The 21,367-nt window shown below is 50.8% G+C and overlaps 1 protein-coding gene across 10 annotated transcripts in view; it reads right to left on the reverse strand.

The window, feature by feature from the left end:
• The window catches only part of LOC139261987 (calcium/calmodulin-dependent protein kinase type II subunit alpha), a 336,847-nt gene that overhangs the window by 110,569 nt on the left and 204,911 nt on the right, over window positions 1–21,367 (reverse strand). The window lies entirely within an intron of this gene.

The raw sequence follows: 21,367 nt of genomic DNA on the forward strand, positions 1-21,367 counted from the left end.
ATACCCCCGGCCGTTATACACCACCCCGTTATAGACCCCGTTATACAGCCACCAGTTATACACCCCGTCCGTTATACGCCCCGCCTGTTATATATCCGCCCGTTATACACCCGCCCGTTATACACCCCGCCTGTTATATACCCCCCGTTATACACCCGCCCGTTATACACCCGGCCGTTATATTCCCCGTTATACACCCGCCCATTGTACAACCCGCCCATTATACACCCCGCCTGTTATACATCCTGCCCGTTATACACCCTATTATACACCTGCCCGTTATACACCCACCCGTTATACCCCTGCCTGTTATACACCCGCCCGTTATACACCCCGCCTGTTATACACCCGTCCGTTATCCACCTGCCCTTTATACCCCCGGCCGTTATCCAGCCCGTTATACACCCGCCCATTGTACACCCGCCCGTTGTACACCCCGCCCGTTATGCACTCCGTTATACACCTCGCCCATTATACATCATGCCCGTTATACACCCTATTATACACCCGCCCGTTATACCCCCGGCCGTTATACACCCCGTTATACACCCACCCATTATACCCTCGCCCGTTATACATCCCGTTATACACCCGCCCGTTGTACACCCCCCCGTTATACACCCCGTTATACACCCGCCCGTTATACACCCGCCCGTTGTACACCCCACCCAATACACACCCCGTTGTACACCCCGCCCATTATACACCCTATTATTCACCCGCCTGTTATACACTCCGTTATACACCCGCCCGTTTTACACCCACCCGTTGTACACCCCGCCCATTATACACCCCGTTATACACCTCACCCGTTATACCCACGCCCGTTATATCCCCGCCCGTTATACACCCCCCGTTTTGCACCCCCATTATACACCCGCCCGTTATACACACTGCCCATTATACACCCCCGTTATACGCCCAGCCCGTTATACACCCGCCCGTTTTACACCTGCCCGTTATACACCCAACCCGTTATATACCCCCGTTATACACCCCGCCCGTTATGTACAACTGGCCGTTATATACCCGCCTGTTATACACCCGCCCGTTATACACCACCCCGTTATACACCCGCCCGTTATACACCTGCCCATTTTACATCCACCCGTTATACATCCCGTCCGTTATATACCCGCCCGTTATACACACGCCCGTTTTACAGCTGCCCGTTTTACACCCCATTATACACCCGCCATTATACACCCCACATATACACCCCGCCCGTTATACACCCCGCCCGTTATACACCCCGCCCATTATACACCCTCCCGTTATACACCCCATCCATTATACACATGCCCGTTATACACCCCACCCATTATACACCCCTCACTATACACCCTGCCGTTATACACATGCCCCGTCACACAACTCCCCGAAGTATTTTTACTTTGACTTCAGAGAGGCATCCCAGTTGAAGTTTTAAAATTGGTGAAGCGGTGGGTGAGTTGATCGTGGCACACTGTCATGGTGGCTCATGTTTAAATACATTATTCATCATTAATTACAGAGTAAAGCAGGTGTATGAAGGGACCTTTTATCCCAAAGGGTAATCAAGTTGTGGAGTGGGTTACCAGGCAGGGACCTTAAATTGCACAAAATACATTGTTAAGTGGCAAATAGATGCGTTTCTGGAAGGAGAAAGATTTGAGGGATATGGAGAGAAGGTGGGTAGGTGGGGTTGGGGGATATGGGGAGAAGGTGGGTAGGTGGGGTTGGGGGATATGGGGAGAAGGTGGGTAGGTGGGGTTGGGGGATATGGGGAGTGGGTGAGTAGGTGGGGTTGGGGGATATGGGGAGAAGGTGGGTAGGTGGGGTTGGGGGATATGGGGAGAAGGTGGGTAGGTGGGGTTGGGGGTATGGGGAGATGGTGGGTGGGTGGGGTTGGGGGATATGGGGAGAAGGTGGGTGGGTCAGATTGGAAGAAACCTTCTATTAATGATTTATGATGTAATTTAAGATTGCATAGGAGCCATTCTTGTTGGTCCACGCCACGAGTGAGGTCTAAAATGGAGGACAGGTACAACAACAACAACAACAATTTCCCAACATCCTAAGGTGCTTCACAGGAGAGTTATAAAACAAAATTTGACACAAAGACACATAAGGAGATATTAAGGCAAATGACCAAAAGCTGGTCAAAGAGGGAGGTTTTAAGGAGAATCTCAAAGGAGAAGAGAAAGATAGAGGCGGAGAGGTTTAGGGAGAGAATTCCAGCGTTTCGGATCCAGGTCGCTGAAAGCGTGGCCACCAATGGCGAACGATTAATATCGGGGATGTGAAGAGGCCAGAATCGGAAGAGCGGATAATATCTCGGAGGTACTTAGGGCTGGAGGAGATTACAGAGATAGGGAGGGACGAGGCCAGGGGGAGGGATTTGAAAATAAGGATGAGAATTTTGAAATTGAGGCGTTGCTTAACAAGGGGGCCAATGTAGGTCAACGAGCTCAGGGGGTGATGGGTGAGTGGGACTTGGTGCGAGTTAGGACACAGGGCGGCAGAGCATGAGTTAACCTCAAGTTTATGGAGGGTAGAATGTGGGAGGCCAGCCAGGAGTGCGTTGGAGTAGTCAAGTCTGGAGGTAACAAAGGCACGGGTGAGGGTTTCAGTTGCGGATGAGCTGAGGCAAGGGGTAGAGACGGACGACGTTACGGAGGTGAAAATAGACAGTTTTAGTTACGCTGTGGATACGTGGTCGAAAGCTCATTTCAGGGTCAAATATGACACCCAGGTTGCGAACAGTCTGGTTCAGCCTCAGACAGTGACCAGGGAGAGGGATGGAGTCGGTGGCTAGGGAACGGAGTTTGTGACGTGGACCGAAGGCAATGGCTTCAGTCTTCCCCATATTTACTTGAAGGAAATTTCTGCTCATCCAGCACTGGATGTCGGACAAACCAAGTGGAGGGCTCAAGAGAGGTGGTGCTGAGGGAGAGCTGGGTATCGTCAGCGTACATTTGGAAACTGACAAATGATGTCGCCGAGGGGCAGCATGGAGATGGGAAATAGGAGGGGGCCAAGGATAGATCTTCGGGGGACACCAGAGGTAACGATGCGGGGGCGGGAAGAGAAGCCATTGGAGGTGATTCTTTGGCCATAGATAAGAATGGAACCAGGTGAATGCAGTCCCACCCAGCTAGACGCCGATGAAGAGGCGTTGGAGGGTGACATGGTTAACCATATCAAAGGCTAGACAAGTCAAGAAGGATGGGGAGAGATAGTTTGCCTTTGTCACAGTCACATAGTATGTCATTTATGACTTTGATGAGAGCCGTTTCGGTACTGTGGCAGGCGTGGGAACCTAATTGCAGGGATTCAAATATGGAGTTGCGGAAAAAATGGGCACGGATTTGCAAGGCGACTTTGGACTTTGGAGAGGAAAGGGAGGTTGGAGATGGGGTGGTAATTTGCATGGTCGGAGGGGTCGAGGGTTATTCTCTTGAGGAGAGGGGTGATGACGGCAGATTTGAGGCAGAGGGAGACAGTACCTGAGGAGAGAGAACCGTTAACAATGTCAGCGAATGTGGGGCCAGGAAGGCAGGTGCGGTGGTCTGCAGTTTAGTAGAAATAGGGTGGAGGGAGCAGAAGGTAGGTCGCATGAGTGGGCATGAGCGGAGACTGGAGAGAAACTGAAGAAAGATAGAAACATAGAAATTTACAGCGCAGAAGGAGGCCATTCCGGCCCATCGTGTCCGCTCCGGCCGACAAAGAGCCGCACGGCCCTCGGTCAGCAGCCCTGGAGGTTACATATAAACCTGTGAACAATGAACAATGGCGGAAAGGCAAAGAGCATCCAGCCCAACCAGTCCTCCTCACACAACTGCGACACCCCTTACACTGAAACATTCTACACTCCACCCCAACCGGAGCCATGTGATCCCCTGGGAAAGGCAAAACCAGATAAAAACCCAGGCCAATTTAGGGAGAAAAATCTGGGAAAATTCCTCTCCGACCCATCCAGGCGATCGACACTAGTGCAGGAGATCACCCTGGCCGTATTCTATTCCCTGCAATACTTACCATTATATCTGCTCCGTCCAACAAAAGGTCATCCAGTCTAATCCCAATTACCAGCTCTAGGTCCGTAACCCTGCAGGTTACTTAAGTGCCCATCCAACCATCTCTTAAAAATGGTGAGGGTTTCTGCATCCACCACTCTTCCAGGCAGCGAGTTCCAGATCCCCACAACCCTCTGCGTAAAGTAGCCCCCCCTCAAACCCCCTCTAAACCTTCCAACAACCACCTTAAAACTATGCCCCCTCATGATGTGAGGTCCGGGCTATAGCAGGGAGGCTCTTTAGAGGAAGTCCAGACACAAGTGTTACCTAGAAATAAATAGGTTTGGTCTAATAGCCATTACGGAGGCGTGGTTGCAAAGTGGCCACAGTTGGGAATTAAATATTCCAGGATAATGAACTTTTAGAAGAGATAGACAAAATGGAAACGGAGGAGGCTGGGATAAAGACAGGAGAGAGAAAGGATCTTAGCTCGGAAAACCAAGAAGTAGGATCAGCAGAGTCAAGAAACAGCAAGGGGCCGAAAATATTGGTGGGCGTTGTTTATAGGCCCCCAAACAGTAGTTGTAAAGTAGGGCAGAGTATAAATCAGGAAATTAGAGGCGCGTGTAACAAGGATGTGGGATTTTGACCTACATATAGACTGGGCAAACCAAATTTTCACCGAGGAAACCCTGACCAGTGATTTACAGAGGATGGAGGCTGTTGGCGACTCTGGCCACACCCGCCAAAGACCGTCACCTCAACATTCCACCTCAACGCCCATCAAGCAAACCGAGCTTTGAAAGTCTCCTTCTGCGGCACAGAGGTAAACCATGCCAAAAAAACCCCTTCTGTTTAGGAGTCACGCTCGATCGCACCCTGTCATATAGACAACATCTCCAGGACCTTGGGCAGAAACTAAAGCGTTGGGTCAACGTGATCCCGAAACTGGCCGGATCCACATGGGGTGCAGATGCTCAAAGCCTCGGTATGGCAGCACTCGCCCCAGTGAACTCTACAGCGGAGTCGAGCTCTCCTGCATGGCTAGCAGTCCGCAGGGCAAATCCGCTGATGTCCAGCTGAATCCTACAATGAGAATTACCATTGCTACGCTTTTATCGACACCAACACCTTGGCTGCCCGTGCTTGCAAACATCGCACCAGCACACCTACACAGAGAATATGCCATCTCCAGAGAATACAACCACGACACCAGCATAGACATGCCGATCCAGGCCAACTGGAACAACCTACCACCAACCCGTCTCAAATCTAGAAGGCCATTTTGGACCGTCGCCGAAGCCCTTCAGCCATCTCCCCTCAGCCTCGATGACCAATGGCGAAATACATGGAAGAACTGCGACATATGGAATGGATTCATTATCGAGGAGCCCACAATACAACCTGAAGGATCAAACCTTCCTCGCAAACAGTGGACAACCATCGACCGCCTCAGAACCGGTCACGGTCGATGCTGCCATCTTCTCCATCGGTGGATGATTAAAGCCTCCCCATCATGTGACTGTGGAGCTCCTAATCAGACCCTGGAGCACATCATTGGGCACTGCCCTCAGAGGGAACTCGCAGGCAGCCTACAAGATATGCACACTGTTACACCGGGAGCTTTGGCCTGGATATCCGACTTGGATATTGACGTTTGATTTGCTTTGCTTCTACCATAGGAAAGAAGAAGAAGTAATAGTGTGGAGGACGAATTCATGGAATGTATACAAGATAGATTTCCAGATTTTATTGCAAGGGGGATAGAGTATAAAAGCAGAGAAGTCCTGCTACAACTGTACAGGGTATTGGTGAGACCACACCTGGAGTACTGCGTACAGTTTTGATCTCCGTATTTAAGGAAGGATATACTTGCATTGGAGGCTGTTCAGAGAAGGTTCACTCAGTTGATTCCAGAGATGAAGGGATTGATTTATGAAGAAAGGTTGAGCATGTTGGGCCTATACTCATTGGAGATTAGAAGAATGAGAGGTGATCTTATTGAAATGTATAAGATTCTGAGGGAGCTTGACAGGGTAGTTGCAGAGAGGATGTTTTCCCTCGTGGGGGAATCTATGGAATTCTCTGCCCCAGAGAGCTGTGGAGGCTGGGTCAGTGAATATATTTAAGGCGGAGATAGACAGATTTTTGAGCGATAAGGGAGTAAAGGGTTATGGGGAGCGGGTGGGGAAGTGGAGCTGAACCCAAGATCTTATTGAGTGGCGGAGCAGGCTCTAGGGGCCAAATGACCTACTCCTGCTGCTATTTCTTATGTTCTTATGTCCTTATCAGTATGTTGAAGAACCAACTAGGGAACAGACTATTTTAGATCTGGTATTGTGCAATGAGAAAGGGTTAATTAATAACCTTGTAGTATAGGGGCCTTTAGGGAAGAGTGACCATAATATGCGAGAATTTTATCTTGAGTTTGAAAGTGATTTAGTTAAATCCTAAACTAGGGTCTTAAATCTAAACAAAGGAAACTATGTTGGTATCAGTGGAGAGTTGGCTAAGTTAGATTGGAAAACTATTTTAAAAAGTATAATGGTAGACAAGCATTGGTTAGCATTTAAAGAATGAATACATAATTTACAACAAATATACATTCCATTAAGGCATAAAAACCCCACGGGAAACGTGGTCCAACCGTGGCTCAGAAGGGAAGTTAAAGTTCATGTTACATCAAAGGAAGAGGCTTATAATGTTGCCAAAAAGAGCAGTAAGCCCGAGGATTGGGAGGATTTTAGAATTCAGCAAAGGAGGACCAAGAAATTAATACTGAAAGAGAAAAAAAAATGAGAGTAACTTAGCGAGAGACATAAAAACAGATTGTAAATGTTTCTATAGGTATGTAAATAGGATGAAATTAGTGAAAGTAAATGTGGGCCCATTAGAGGCAGGGACAGGAGAAATTACAGTGGGCAGTAAGGACATGGCAGAGACATTAAACAAATACTTTGTATCTGTCTTCACGGTAGAAGACACAAAAAACATTCCGGAAATAATGGGGAACCAAGTATCTGGAGAGAATGAGGAACTTAAAGGAATCAGTGTATGTAAAGACATAGTACTGGAGAAATTAATGGGACTAAGCAGCGACAAATCCCCTGGACCCGACGACCTGCATCCTAGGGTTTTAAAACAGGACGCTGCAGAGATAGTGGATGCACTGGAATTAATCTTCCAAAATTCCCCAGATTCTAGAACAGCCCCCCAGGATTGGAAGGTAGGAAACATAACCCCGCTGTTTAAGAAAAGAGGGAGGGAAAATACAGGGACTTTCAGCCAGTTAGCCTGACATCAGTCGTAGGCAAAATGCTAGAAACTATTATTAGGGACATGGTAAAAGGGCACTTAGAACCTCGTAATATGATTAGCTAGAGTCAACGTGGTTTTATAAAAGGGAAAACATGTTTGACAGAACTGTTTGAGTTTTTTGAAGATGTAACAAGTAGGGTGGATCAAGGAGAACCAGTGGATGTAATGTATTCGGATTTTCAAAAAGCATTTGACAAGGTGCCACAAAAGAGGTTATTACACAAAATTAGATTTCATGGGAATGGGGGTAATATATTCACATGGATTGAGGATTGGTTAATGGACAGAAAACAGAGGTTAGGAATAAACGCGACTTTTTCGGGTTGGCAGGCTGTAACTAGTGGGGTGCCGCAAGGATTATTGCTTGGGCCCCAGCTATTCACAATCTATATTAATGACTCAGATGAGAGGACTAAGTGTAACATATCCAGGTTTGCTGATGATACAAAGTTAGGTGGGAAAGTAAGCTGTGAGGAGGACGCAAAGAGGCTGCAGAGGGATATAGACAGGTTGACTGAGTGGGCAAGAACATGGCAAATGGAATACAATGTGGGAAGTGTGAAGTTATCCACTTTGATAGGAAAAACAAAATAGCAGAATTTGTTTTGAATGGCGAGAGACTGGGGAATGGTTGCATTCAGAGGGTGTCCTTATACATGAATCACAGAAACTTAACATGCAGATACAGCAAGCAACCAGGAAAGCAAATGGTACGTTCGCTTTTGTTACAAAGGGATTAGAGTATAAGAGTAAAGACGTCTTACGACAATTATATAGGGCCTTGGTGAGACCGCACCTGGAGTATTGTGAGCAGTTCTGGTCTCCTTACCCAAGTAAAGACAGATTTGCCTTAGAGGGAGTACAATGAAGGTTCACCAGACTGGTTCCTCAGATGGGGGGATTGTCCTGTGAGGAGAGATTGAGTAGACTAGGCCTATATTCCCTCGAGTTCAGAAGAATGAGAGGTGATCTGATTGAAATAAATGGCATTTTTAAGGGGCTTGACAGGGCTAATGCTGAGAAAATGTTTCCCCCGGGCTGGGGAGTCTAGAACCAGGGGTCACAGTCTCAGGATAAGGGGTCGGCCATTTAGGACTGAGATGAGGAGAATTTTGTTCACTCTTGGGTTGGATTGCACCTCTGTTAGCGCCCAGGAAGGGGCAGTAACGGGTTTCGAAATGCTTACCAGCCAGCTCCCAGCGTCCCGCCGGGAAATTTGATGCCGGTTTTGTGGTGATACGATATTTGCTCGGATCGGCACCCGTAGCGCCCCCTAGTGACTCCGGCAGAGAAAGCCGGCGGTCAGAGCAGTCCCGGGGCCCTAAGGGAAGGAATGATTGAAAAAGGTCACTGAAATTGATATTTCTTTGGGGGTTTTTTTTGCGATTCACCTTTCTTTGGGGGTGGGGGGTGGGGGGTGAGTACTTTATCGGGAATGTTTGTGTTTCTTGCAGGGAGGCCTCTCTTAGGGCTCTTCGAGGCCAGCTCTTTAGCTCGGGATATTCAGTTGCTCCCGAAGAGAAGTGTGGAACGCCTCCCTTAGCGCTCCGCCTCACCCTCAGGGCCCAGCAACCAAATGTTTAGTCTCCCGTCGCAAATCATTTTCCGCCGCAAAATTAACTGCCCTTCTGTAAGGGGATAAAAAAAAATGGTCACTAGAGTGGAGACAGGCCGAAGGTGATGAATGGGGTTACTGAAGGTCGTGAATGGATCTGACACCTAAAATGGTCCCGATTAAGAGGGCTTATCAGTATTAGGAGATTCTGTGGAATTAGAAGTTCTTCTGTCTTACGGTATGGAAACATAGAAACATAGAAAATAGGTGCAGGAGTAGGCCATTCGGCCCTTCGAGCCTGCACCGCCATTCAATGAGTTCATGGCTGATCATGCAACCTCAGTACCCCATTCCTGCTTTCTCTCCATACCCCTTGATCCCTTTAGCCGTAAGGGCCACATCTAACTCCCTTTTGAATATATCTAACGAACTGGCCTCAACAACTTTCTGTGGTAGAGAATTCCACAGGTTCACAATTCTCTGAGTGAAGAAGTTTCTCCTCATCTCGGTCCGAAATGGCTTACCCCTTATCCTTAGACTGTGACCCCTGGTTCTGGACTTCCCCAACATCGGGAACATTCTTCCTGCATCTAACCTGTCCAGTCCCGTCAGAATTTTATATGTTTCTATGAGATCCCCTCTCATTCTTCTAAATTCCAGTGAATACAGGCCTAGTCGATCCAGTCTTTCTTCACATGTCAGTCCTGCCATCACGGAAATCAGTCTGAAAATTCAAATTCTCAAACTGACATGCTGGGGTTTGAACCTACGATCTTTTGATTGCTCGTCCAGTAATATTGCCATTATAAACCATGCATGGTACAACTCTTGCTCACTGAGCCACTAGTTTTGAACATAATATTGGATTGTAATATTGACCGATTATGTAAAACTTGCTTATGTATGCAAAGCACGCTTATACACTTGCTTACATTGGGTTAAGAAGAGGGAAGCAACAATGCCTGATGGGTAATGAACTATCCGTTGGATTAAACTTAGAGCAGACTTATGCAAGTGTACATATTCAATACATGACAAGGACACACATGTTTGGGAACATATTTTATAGCAGCATGGGGACAGGATGGTATTGACTGGTAGTTCTGACTTGTGTTCTTGGGAGAGAGATAAGGAGGTACCACCCTGGGAAACAAAGTTAATCAACAAGTCATGTGGAACTCATCATCATCATAGCGAAGAGGATTTGCTTCCAAGCCAAAAAGGGATGAGTTCACAGGTGTTTCAATGAAGGACCTAATATTCCAGATCCCGAACTACATGTTGAAGGGTGGAAGATGCCTGTGTGTGGATTTTTTTAACGGGCTTGGTCCAGGGGCAAGGGTTACCCAAGACTAACTGGAGACCAGCTCTGCTGCACGGACCTAGTGTGCACACATATCGCAGTGTGGGCTGGTGCGTGCTGCCCTGGGCTCTCATCTCTTCTGGGCCCCGAACTCGCGCCTCTCCTGGGCCCCAGTCACATCCCTCTATGGACTCTTGCCCCTCCTGCTGTGCCTGCCCGCACTGCAATCGGCGACCTGGCTTCGTAGCCGTCGCCCTCCTGCAGCAGCATGCGCTGCTCCCTGCAGTGGTATACCACCGCACGCTACTCCCTCCAATGGCCCCGGCCTGCTGATGGTCTTGGGGAACTGAGGCAAAGGTGACACCACTGAATAACACATTCCGGGAGGGTGACGCGTGATGGGAGATTGGGAGATGGACAGAGCCACTCAGGGCAAACCTGAGCAGTCGGCCAATCAGTGGTTTTGTAGGAGGGTCACACACCTCGAAAAACTGTATAGCTATAATTGTAAAACCTCTGATCATCGGATCCTTCCCGAGCATGCTTGAATAAAAAACGTTTAAACCGAGGTTTAGTCTGAGTGATTCCGTGGTCGCTATACGGGCGGGGATACGGGCGGATGTCGATTCCTTATATCAGCGAGTCCACCTTCAGGAAGAGAAATCTTCCTTTTACCCCAACATCCTCTGCCATTAGCGCCCTTAGGAGCCCCCAACCAAAAATCCAGTCCAAAGACTGATGAATATTTGGAATGCTTTACCCCAGAGGGCTGAGGATGCTCAGTTGGGGAGTGTATCTGAGGCAGAATTCGATAAGTTTTGGGGGAACTGAGGGAATCAAGGGATTTGGGGATCGGGCGGGAAAGTGGAGTTGAGATCGAAGATCAGCCATGATCTCATTGAATGGCAGAGCAGACTCGAGGGGCCGAATGGCCTCCTCCTGCTCCAATTCTTATGTTCTTGTGTGCCTCCTTACCCAACATGGCGGCTGTGCGCGGGCCATTTTGGGAGCATAGTAGACCGTGCAGTGCCTGAAAGATGGTCGGAATTTTCCGGTTGTAACAGTTTTATGAAGTTTGAAGAAGTCGTGATCTGGGGATAGATCACTCCTGCCCAGCAGGAGGGCAGAAGCTACTAAATGAAGAACAACGCATTTATATAGCGTTTAATCATATCCTCAGGGCATCACACAGCGCTTTACAACCAGCGGATTACATCTGAATGGCAATGTATGCAGATAAACACAGCAGCCAATTTAGGCACAGCAAGGTGCCACAAACAGAAAATAAATTAATGACCAGATAATCTGTTTCTAGTGACGTTGGTTGAGGGATAAATATTGGTGCCAGGACACCGGGGAGAACTCCCCCCTTGCTCTTCATCGAAATAGTGGCCGTTGGATCTTACACGTCCACCTGGGAGAGCAGACGGGGCCTCGATTTAACGTCTCATCTGACAGACAGAACCTCCAACAGTGCAGCACTCCCTCAGCACTGCACTGGGGGTGTCAGCCGAGATTATGGCCTCATGCTACTGTTTCTTATGTTCTTATGTCTCTGGAGTGGGACCTGAACCCACGGCCTTCTGACTCAGAGGTGAGAGAGTGCCACCCACTGAGTCACGCCTGACGCCTGCCTTCTTGCTTCAAGCCAATTTGAGGCTGCGTTTTGATGTTCCGGCCTCACTTTCCACTTTTGAGGCAAATTGGGCGATAGCCGGCCTTTTTGGGTGATATATGGGCATTAGCCCAACGATCTCAAGTGTAAAGTCTCGGCATTATGCCTTTACAACAACAACAATAAATTGTATTTATATAGCGCCTTTAGTGACATGTCCCAAGGCGCGGCACAGGAGTATTATGCGCTAATAATTTGACACCGATCCGCATAAGTAGAAATTACAGCAGGTGACCAAAAGCTTGGTCAGTGGTAGGTTTTAAGGAGCGTCTTGAAGGAGGAAAGCGAGGTAGAGAGGCGGAGAGGTTTAGGGAGGGAGTTCCAGAGCTTGGGGCCCAGGCAACAGAAGGCACGGCCACCGATGGTTGAGCGATTATAATCAGGGATGCTCAAGAGAGCAGAATTAGAGGAGTGCAGGCATTTCGGGGGGTTGTGGGGGGTGTGGGGGGGGAAGGGGTTATGGGGCTGGAGGAGATTACAGAGATAGGGAGGGGCGAGGCCATGGAGGGATTTGTAAACAAGGATGAGAATTTTGAAATCGAGGCATTGCTTAACCGGGAGCCAATGTAGGTCAGCGAGCACAGGGGGTGATGGGTGAGCGGGACTTGGTGCGAGTTAGGACACGGGGCAGTGAGCACAGGGAGTGATGGGTGAGTGGGACTTGGTGCGAGTTAGGACACGGGGCAGTGAGCACAGGGGGTGATGGGTGAGCGGGACTCGGTGCGAGTTAGGACATGGGGCAGCGAGCACAGGGGGTGATGGGTGAGCGGGACTCGGTGCGAGTTAGGACACGGGGCAGCGAGCACGGGGCGATGGGTGAACGGGACACAGTGTGAGTTAGGACACGGGGCAGTGAGCACAGGGGGTGATGGGTGAGTGGGACTCGGTGCGAGTTAGGACACGGGGCAGCGAGCACAGGGGGTGATGGGTGAGCGGGACTCGGTGCGAGTTAGGACACGGGGCAGCGAGCACAGGGGGTGATGGGTGAGCTGGACTCGGTGCGAGTTAGGACACGGGGCAGCGAGCACAGGGGGTGATGGGTGAGCGGGACTCGGTGCGAGTTAGGACACGGGGCAGTGAGCACAGGGGGTGATGGGTGAGCGGGACTCGGTGCGAGTTAGGACACGGGGCAGCGAGCACAGGGGGTGATGGGTGAGTGGGACTTGGTGCGAATTAGGACACGGGGCAGCGAGCACAGGGGGTGATGGGTGAGCGGGACTCGGTGCGAGTTAGGACATGGGGCAGTGAGCACAGGGGGTGATGGGTGAGCGGGACTCGGTGCGAGTTAGGACACGGGGCAGTGAGCACAGGGGGTGATGGGTGAGCGGGACTCGGTGCGAGTTAGGACACGGGGCAGTGAGCACAGGGGGTGATGGGTGAGCGGGACTCGGTGCGAGTTAGGACACGGGGCAGTGAGCACAGGGGGTGATGGGTGAGCGGGACTCGGTGCGAGTTAGGACACGGGGCAGTGAGCACAGGGGGTGATGGGTGAGCGGGACTCGGTGCGAGTTAGGACACGGGGCAGTGAGCACAGGGGGTGATGGGTGAGCGGGACTCGGTGCGAGTTAGGACACGGGGCAGCGAGCACAGGGGGTGATGGGTGAGCGGGACTCGGTGCGAGTTAGGACATGGGGCAGTGAGCACAGGGGGTGATGGGTGAGCGGGACTCGGTGCGAGTTAGGACACGGGGCAGTGAGCACAGCGGGTGATGGGTGAGCGGGACTCGGTGCGAGTTAGGACACGGGGCAGCGAGCACAGGGGGTGATAGGTGAGTGGGACTTGGTGCGAGTTAGGACACGGGGCAGCCAAGTTTTGGATGACCTCTAGTTCACGTAGAGTAGAATGTGGGAGGCCAGCCAGAAATATGTTGGAATAGTCAAGTCTAGAGGCAACAAAGGCACGGATGAGGGCTTCAGCAGCGGATGAGCTAAGGCAGGGATGGAGATGGGCGATGTTACGGAGGTGGAAGTAGGCGGTTTTAGTTATGCTGAGGATTTGTGGTAGAAAGCTCATTTCAGGGTAGAATATGATGCCTAGGTTGCGAACAGTGTGGTTCAGCCTCAGACAGGAGTTGGGGAGATCAAGTGGACATTGTCATGTATGTAGACTATGTATACGAACTATATAGTCACATAAGGTGTGCCACCAGAGGGCACTGCGGTGGGAGACCTGAGGGTCACCTGTATAGGTGTGCAGGGCCCAGTATAAAAGGCTGCTCACTCTGGAGTTACAATGGCCCCAAGTTTCCACAAGATTTGCTCCTGATTTTTAGGAGCAACTGGTGGAGAACGGAGTATCTCAGAAATCGCAATTCTCCACATTTAAGTTTTCTGCAGTTCTAGTCAGGTAGAACAGCTTCACTTTTCAACAGAATTTTTTTTTCAAAAGGGGGCGTGTCCGGCCACTGACGCCTGATTTGAAAGTTTCCACAGTGAAAACGTACTCCAAACTAACTTAGAATGGAGCAAGTGAAGATTTTTGTAGGCCTGAAAAAACCTTGTCTACACATTAAAAAATCAGGCGCAGGTTACAAATTAGGCGTCGGGAACGAGGTGGGGGGAGGGGGGGGAAGTCATTACATTCCACAATAAATCCTTAGTTATACTTATACAAATATTATACAAATAATTCCAACCTGAATAAACATTTATAAGCAAAGAAAAGATTAAATAAACCATGTTCCTACCTGTGTGAAAGTGCTTCAGGCAGAGAGAAGGCTGCAGGAAGCCTCAGAAGTTGAGGCAGCCGTTCCCGACGGCAGCGGATGGGGGTCGGGGGAAGGCCCCCCTGCCGTCGGTTGGGCCCGTTGGGAAACGGCTGCCTCAACCACTGAGGCTCCCTGCAGCCTTCTCACTGCTGCAAGAAGTCTCAGTGCTGATCATGGAAGGGCAATGTGGTTTTATTAAAAAATGTTAAAAATTGAACAGCGACAAAGAACTACAAAAATGGCCGAGTGCCAATGTTTCCTTCACACTGCGCGTGCGCGAACGCTCCCAACGCGCACGCGCAGGGTTGCCGGCACGAAAAAAACTCGTTTAAATGGTACCCGCCCCCTCCTACTTACAAAATCGGCGCGAGTGGTAGGCTCCGCCCCCCTGGGCGCCGCGCCAAGCTGACATCGAGCTGCAAAGCGCTCGAGAATAGCGCGGTTTTTTTTCAGGCGCCGTTTGCGACGCGGAAAACGGGCGCCCGGCTCGGAGGGGCACCTGTTTTGCCGCGTGTGGAAACTTGGGGCCTATAAATGGGACTAAGGTCACAACAGCTCAAGTTCAATACGAGACCTCGTGGAGTCATTCATAAGAGTATTAAAGACACAACAGACAGGACATCGGGAGATGAGATTAGAAATGATATAACCGTATTTAAAATAAATTGCTGTAAAGAGCCTTATCAAATATCAATTGAAAATTGAGAGATGCAAAATGGCAAGTTGGTTCCTCGATCCATTAATTAATCCACATTCTCAAAGCTCGGTAGCATGCCTTGCGTGTTCCGACATTTATCTTTGCGGACCCCATGCTGTGCTCATTCTGTAGTATGTCCCAGGCAATTGAATCATTGCTTCTGCAATGGTCCCCAATATGATGAACATCAGCAATGTGAAACAGGATGTTCTATTACTTTCAGCCATAATGTGCGGCCTCTCTCCAATCACAAGTGTCTGCTCGTCTTTGAAGTTACCCGCAAGAGATGCGGGGGTCGAAATTCTCCAATGACCCATTAGGGGGCGGTAACAGCTGGGGGGGGGGGCCAGGCACTGAAGTCCCGCCCCTCTCGAGAAATTCATAATTAAGGAGAGATATACTTGCAGTGGAGGCTGTTCACTCGGTTGATTCCGGAGATGAGGGGGTTGACTTATGAGGAAAGGTTGAGTAGGTTGGGCCTCTACTCATTGGAGTTCAGAAGAATGAGAGGTGATCTTATCGGAATGTATAAGATTACGAGGGGGCTTGACAAGGTGGATGCAGAGAGGATGTTTCCACTGATGGGGGAGACTAGAACTAGGGGGCATGATCTTAGAATAAGGGGCCGCCCATTTAAATCTGAGATGAGGAGGAATTTCTTCTCTCAGAGGGTTGTAAATCTGTGGAATTCTCTGCCCCAGAGCTGTGGAGGCTGGGTCATTGAATATATTTAAGGTGGAGATAGACAGATTTTTGAGCGATAAGGGAGTAAAGGGTTATGGGGAGCGGGCGGGGAAGTGGAGTTAAGGCCAAGATCAGATCAGCCGTGATCTTATTGAATGGCGGAGCAGGCTCGAGGGGCCACATGGCCGACTCCTGCTCCTATTTCTTGTGCTCTTGTGAGCAGTGGGAAACACCAGGTAAGTTTATTCCCCCGCGTCTGCCACCTCGCGGTTAACCATCGCCCCGTTAATGGCCGGCCGCCCGATCGGCACCTCCCTCAGCTGCCGGTGTTTTCTCCCGGCACTGCTCCCGGGGGCGAAAGTGAATTTCGGGGCCGGGGTGCTAACAGGGCGGATGCGAGCGACGATGACATCACGATCGCCGTAGCGCCGCTGTTAAATAGCCGCCCAATATTGCGGGCTTCGATGCTGTCGTCACGCCCGGGCGGTAAGGCCTCCTGGGGGCGCTAGCGGGGGGCGCAAATGCAGCGAATTTCTCGCCCCGTGGTCCTTCACTTCAGTTCCTGGATCAATCTCAGCTCCCTTCCACCCAGTCTGCTCGCCTCAAGGGATTCCAATTGAAGAATACAAGAAGATAATTGGGCTCATCAGGCCAGCACAGGGGGTTGGGCCTTTCTGCCTCCGGCCGTGGTACTCCTGACTCAGACGGTTGGGGGTGCATGTCTGCCTCCAAGGGACCTCAGCACGTAAAACTGGGCGGAAAATTATACTGAGGGAGTGCTGCACTGTCGGAGGGGCAGTACTGAGGGAGCGCTGCACTGTCGGAGGGGCAGTACTGAGGGAGTGCTGCACTGTCGGAGGGGCAGTACTGAGGGAGCGCCGCACTGTCGGAGGGGCAGTACTGAGGGAGCGCAGCACTGTCGGAGGGGCAGTACTGAGGGAGCGCCGCACTGTCGGAGGGGCAGTACTGAGGGAGCGCAGCACTGTCGGAGGGGCAGTACTGAGGGAGTGCTGCACTGTTGGAGGGGCAGTACTGAGGGAGTGCTGTACTGTCGGAGGGACAGTACTGAGGGAGTGCCGCACTGTCGGAGGGGCAGTACTGAGGGAGCGCTACACTTTTGGAGGGGCAGTACTGAGGGAGTGCTGTACTGTCAGAGAGGCAGTATTGAGGGAGCGCCGCACTGTCGGAGGGGCAGTACTGAGGGAGCGCTGCACTGTCGGAGAGGCAGTACTGAGGGAGTACCGAACTGTCGGAGGGGCAGTACTGAGGGAGCGCAGCGCTGTCGGAGAGGCAGTACTGAGGGAGTACCGAACTGTTGGAGAGGCAGTACTGAGGGAGCATAGCACTGTCGGAGGGGCAGTACTGAGAGATCGCTGCACTGTCGGAGGGACAGTACTGAGGGACTGCTGCAATGTCGGAGGGGCAGTAACTGAGGGAGTGCCGTACTGTCGGAGGGGCAGTACTGAGGGAGCGCCGCACTGTCGGCGGGGCAGTACTGAGGGAGCGCCGCACTGCCGGAGGGACAGTACTGAGGGAGCCCTGCACTGTCGGAGGGGCAGTACTGAGGGAGCCCTGCACTGTCGGAGGGGCAGTACTGAGGGAGCCCTGCACTGTCGGAGGGGCAGTACTGAGGGAGCGCCGCACTGCCGGAGGGGCATTACTGAGGGAGTGCCGCACTGTCGGAGGGGCAGTACTGAGGGAGCACCGCACTGTCGGAGGGGCAGTACTGAGGGAGCGCCGCACTGTCGGAGGAGCAGTACTGAGGGAGTGCTGCACTGTCGGAGGGGCAGTACTGAAGGAGCGCCGCACTATCGGAGGGGCAGTACTGAAGGAGCGCCGCACTGCCAATGCTGCCGTCTTTCGGATGAGACGTTAAAACAAAAGCAAGCCTTCTGAAGGATGACGGAAGATATGCCAAACGCTCTCTGAACGTAAGGTTCCATTCCCCTCCCCCACCCATTGGACAATCACTGATACGATGGCGGCTGAGTGATGTGTGAAGTTTCAACGTTATTGAATCAGCATGTTCATACCATCAGTCAGTCACTTCACTCCTGTCACTTCACGTTTAGCTCACCCGCCCGCGAATGGCTTTCAGTGATCTGGGAAGGAGGCTGCGATTCTGACTTGACAAGCAATGTCCTCCCCAGAGGCAGAAATCCCATCCGCGCAGTTTGAGTGTGTCCACTTCGGGGAGAGGAGTAGAGATGGTTTTGTGGGGGACTAAACTTGACTAGGGGATTGCTAACAACGTTCCCGTTAAGCTGCATGGCCAGGCAGAGCCCGACAGGTCCCACACAGTCGCTGAACCGACTTGCAAACAGCGAAACTGCACACGCGTGGAATTTTGAATGACCAAAATAAATGATAAGGACCATCGGTTGCCAAACTCCGGGTTAACCCTGGAGACCACAGAAATTGAAGATTAATCGCCAGGACACTGCCTTGAACAAGAAAACTTGGGGGTAAAAATAGTCGGGGCTGTAAAAAACTTGAACGTTTGAACACTTCCGCTTATCGCTTATTCAAATATCGGAGGAGGACAGTCAAGATTCATCCAACCGGGGGAATGAACGCTTCCCGATTGGCCCGTGGGGAGGCGGAGGGGCTGTGAGGATGGGCATGTGAGGCGACCAATGGCGGGAGAGCAAGGGGTGGGGTGAGGGGAGGTCATGTGATGTAACACGTCCTCCAGGAACACGCCCAACCAGAGTAGGTGACCCAGCCTCAGCCCCATTGGCTGCCCACCGTCCCACAGAGCGCAATGGGTGGGAGAATCCGTATCGCGGAACGTCAGGAATGCTCGTGCTGAATTTCATGTTTAGAATTCCCATTCTCGTGTTCCAATCCCTCCATGGCCCTCGCCCCTCCCTGTCTCTGTACTCTCCTCCAGCCCCACAACCCCCCCGAGATGTCTGCGCTCCTCCAATTCTGCCCTCTTGAGCATCCCTGATTATAATTGCTCAACCATCGGTGGCCATGTCTTCTGTTGACGAGGCTCCAAGCTCTGGAACTCCCTCCCTAAACCTCTCCGCCTCTCTACCTCTCTCTTCTCCTTCAAGACGCTCCTTAAACCCCTACCTTATTGACCAAGCTTTTGGTCACCTGCCCTGATATCTCCTTATTTGGCTTGGTGTCAAATTATGTCTGATGATGCCTCTGTGACATGCCTTGGGATGTTTTACTGCTGTGTAAGAACATAAGAAGAAATGAAATAGGAGCAGGAGTCGGCCATACAGCCTCTCGAGCCGGCTCCATCATTCAATAAGACCATGGCTGATCCGATCATGGACCCAGCTCCACTTCCCTGTCCGCTCCCCATATCCACTTATCATTTAAGAAACTGTCTATTTCTGTCTTAAATTTATTCAATGTCCCGGCTTTCACAGCTCTCTGAAGCAGCGAATTCCACAGATTTACAACCCTCTGAGAAAAGAAATTTCTCCTCATCTCAGTTTTAAATGGGCGGCCCCTTATTCTAAGATCATGCCTTCCAGTTGTTTTTGTTGTTTTGCTGGAGGAGGAGAGCATTGATATATAATTTATAGCCAGCCATCGCTATGGACCCTCGCTTCATATTCTACAGCTCACTGACCTGGAACACTATATTATGCTGCATGATATCACAAACTATGGATTCAAGACACGTCTAACGACAGTGAGCAGGGCTATCGGCATTTAACAAAGGACGGTTTGGAAGGAGGGCCAAGATGCCACCGTCCAGTGACCCAGTAGCTCAGTGGGTCAGTGGGCTGTCTGTAAGGTGGAGCAGTAAAGGCCAATGTTCCATCCAGAGGCCCGAGCTCCGTTCGCTGATCCCAGCCTCGATGGCCGTAGGCATCAAAGAAACAAAGAAAGTACTTGCAGTTATATAGCGCCTTTCACAACCTTTATAGCCAAGGAAGTACTTTTGGAGTGTAGTCACTGTTGTAATGTGGGAAACGCGGCAGCTAATTTGCGCACAGCAAGCTCCCACAAACAGCAATGTGATAATGACCCAGATCATCTGTTTATGATGTTGATTGAGAGATAAATATTGGCCCCAGGACACCGGGGATAACTCCCCTGCTCTTCTTTAAATAATGCCATGAGATCTTTTACGTCCACCTGAGAATGCAGACAGGGCCTCGGTTTAACATAATGTCCGAAAGACGGCACCTCCGACAGTGCGGCACGCCCTCAGTACTGCCCCTCCGACAGTGCGGCACTCCCTCAGTACTGCCCCTCCGACAGTGCGGCGCTCCCTCATTACTGCCCCTCCGACAGTGCGGCACTCCCTCAGTACTGCCCCTCCGACAGTGCGGCACTCCCTCAGTACTGCCCCTCCGACATTGCAGCACCCCCTCAGTACCGCCCCTCTGACAGTGCAGCAATCCCTCAGTACTGCTCCTCTGACAGTGCAGCACTCCCTCAGTACTGCCCCTCCAATAGTATGACGCTCCGTCAGTACTGCCCCTCTGACATTGCAGCGCTCCCTCAGCACTACACTGGGAATACCAGCCTGGATTTTGTGCTCAAATCTCTGGAGTGGGACTTGAACCCACAACTTTCTGACTCAATTGAAGCTTTCGAGATGGATATATTTTTGGGGGGTAAGGATATCAAGAGATCTGGAGCAAAGGCGGGTAAATGGAGTTGAGGTACAGATCAGCCATGATCTCATTCAATGGCAGAAAGGGATCAAGTGGCTGAATATCTGCCTCCTGTTCCTATGGGATATTATTGAGAGTGGGTAGTGATGTATTTGCTTCAAGGGTTCTTTGCTGGAAAATTTATAGCAACACATTGCTATTCAGAACTAATTGGTTTGTTAGCAAAAAGTTTAACAATCACACTACACATTACCAGTTCATCCACCAGGCTCACAACCACCTGCCCCATCGTGGATCCCCCAAACCCAACTGGCTGGGGTTTTATTGAGTCTTATGTACATCATATAACTGGCTAAGCCGCTCCCAACTCAACAGCTCTACAACTATTTTAAGTTGAACCTATAAATCAAGTTCCCCTTTTAAAGGGACACTAAAAACGACCAATAAACAAAATTAAACTTTGGACATTAAACGGATCAAATTTAAATTTGGTTGCCGGGGGTGATGATGCACTCCAGTCCCTCCGGCGCCCACCTCTCGCGGAAGGCCGCGAGCGTACCGGTGGACACCGCGTGCTCCATCTCCAGGGACACCCTGGCTCGGATGTAACCGCGGAAGAGAGGCAGGCTGTCGTGAGCTTGGGCTCAGGTGCATACATTACAGGGGGTACAAAAGGGGATGGGAAGAAAAGCAGTCGAGAATTCAGCAGTCAAGTGGTTGAATGCAGCAACTAAGCCCTTCCTTGCAGCCCCCACTCTCCGACACTTCTTGACACACATGGTTCACTTGCAGGAGACATCAAGCATCAATCCCCGAGCCCCAGCCCTAGAATGTGGAA

Source organism: Pristiophorus japonicus, chromosome 4, assembly GCF_044704955.1.
Source record: "Pristiophorus japonicus isolate sPriJap1 chromosome 4, sPriJap1.hap1, whole genome shotgun sequence".
In the NCBI taxonomy this organism is placed as follows: Eukaryota; Metazoa; Chordata; class Chondrichthyes; family Pristiophoridae; genus Pristiophorus; species Pristiophorus japonicus.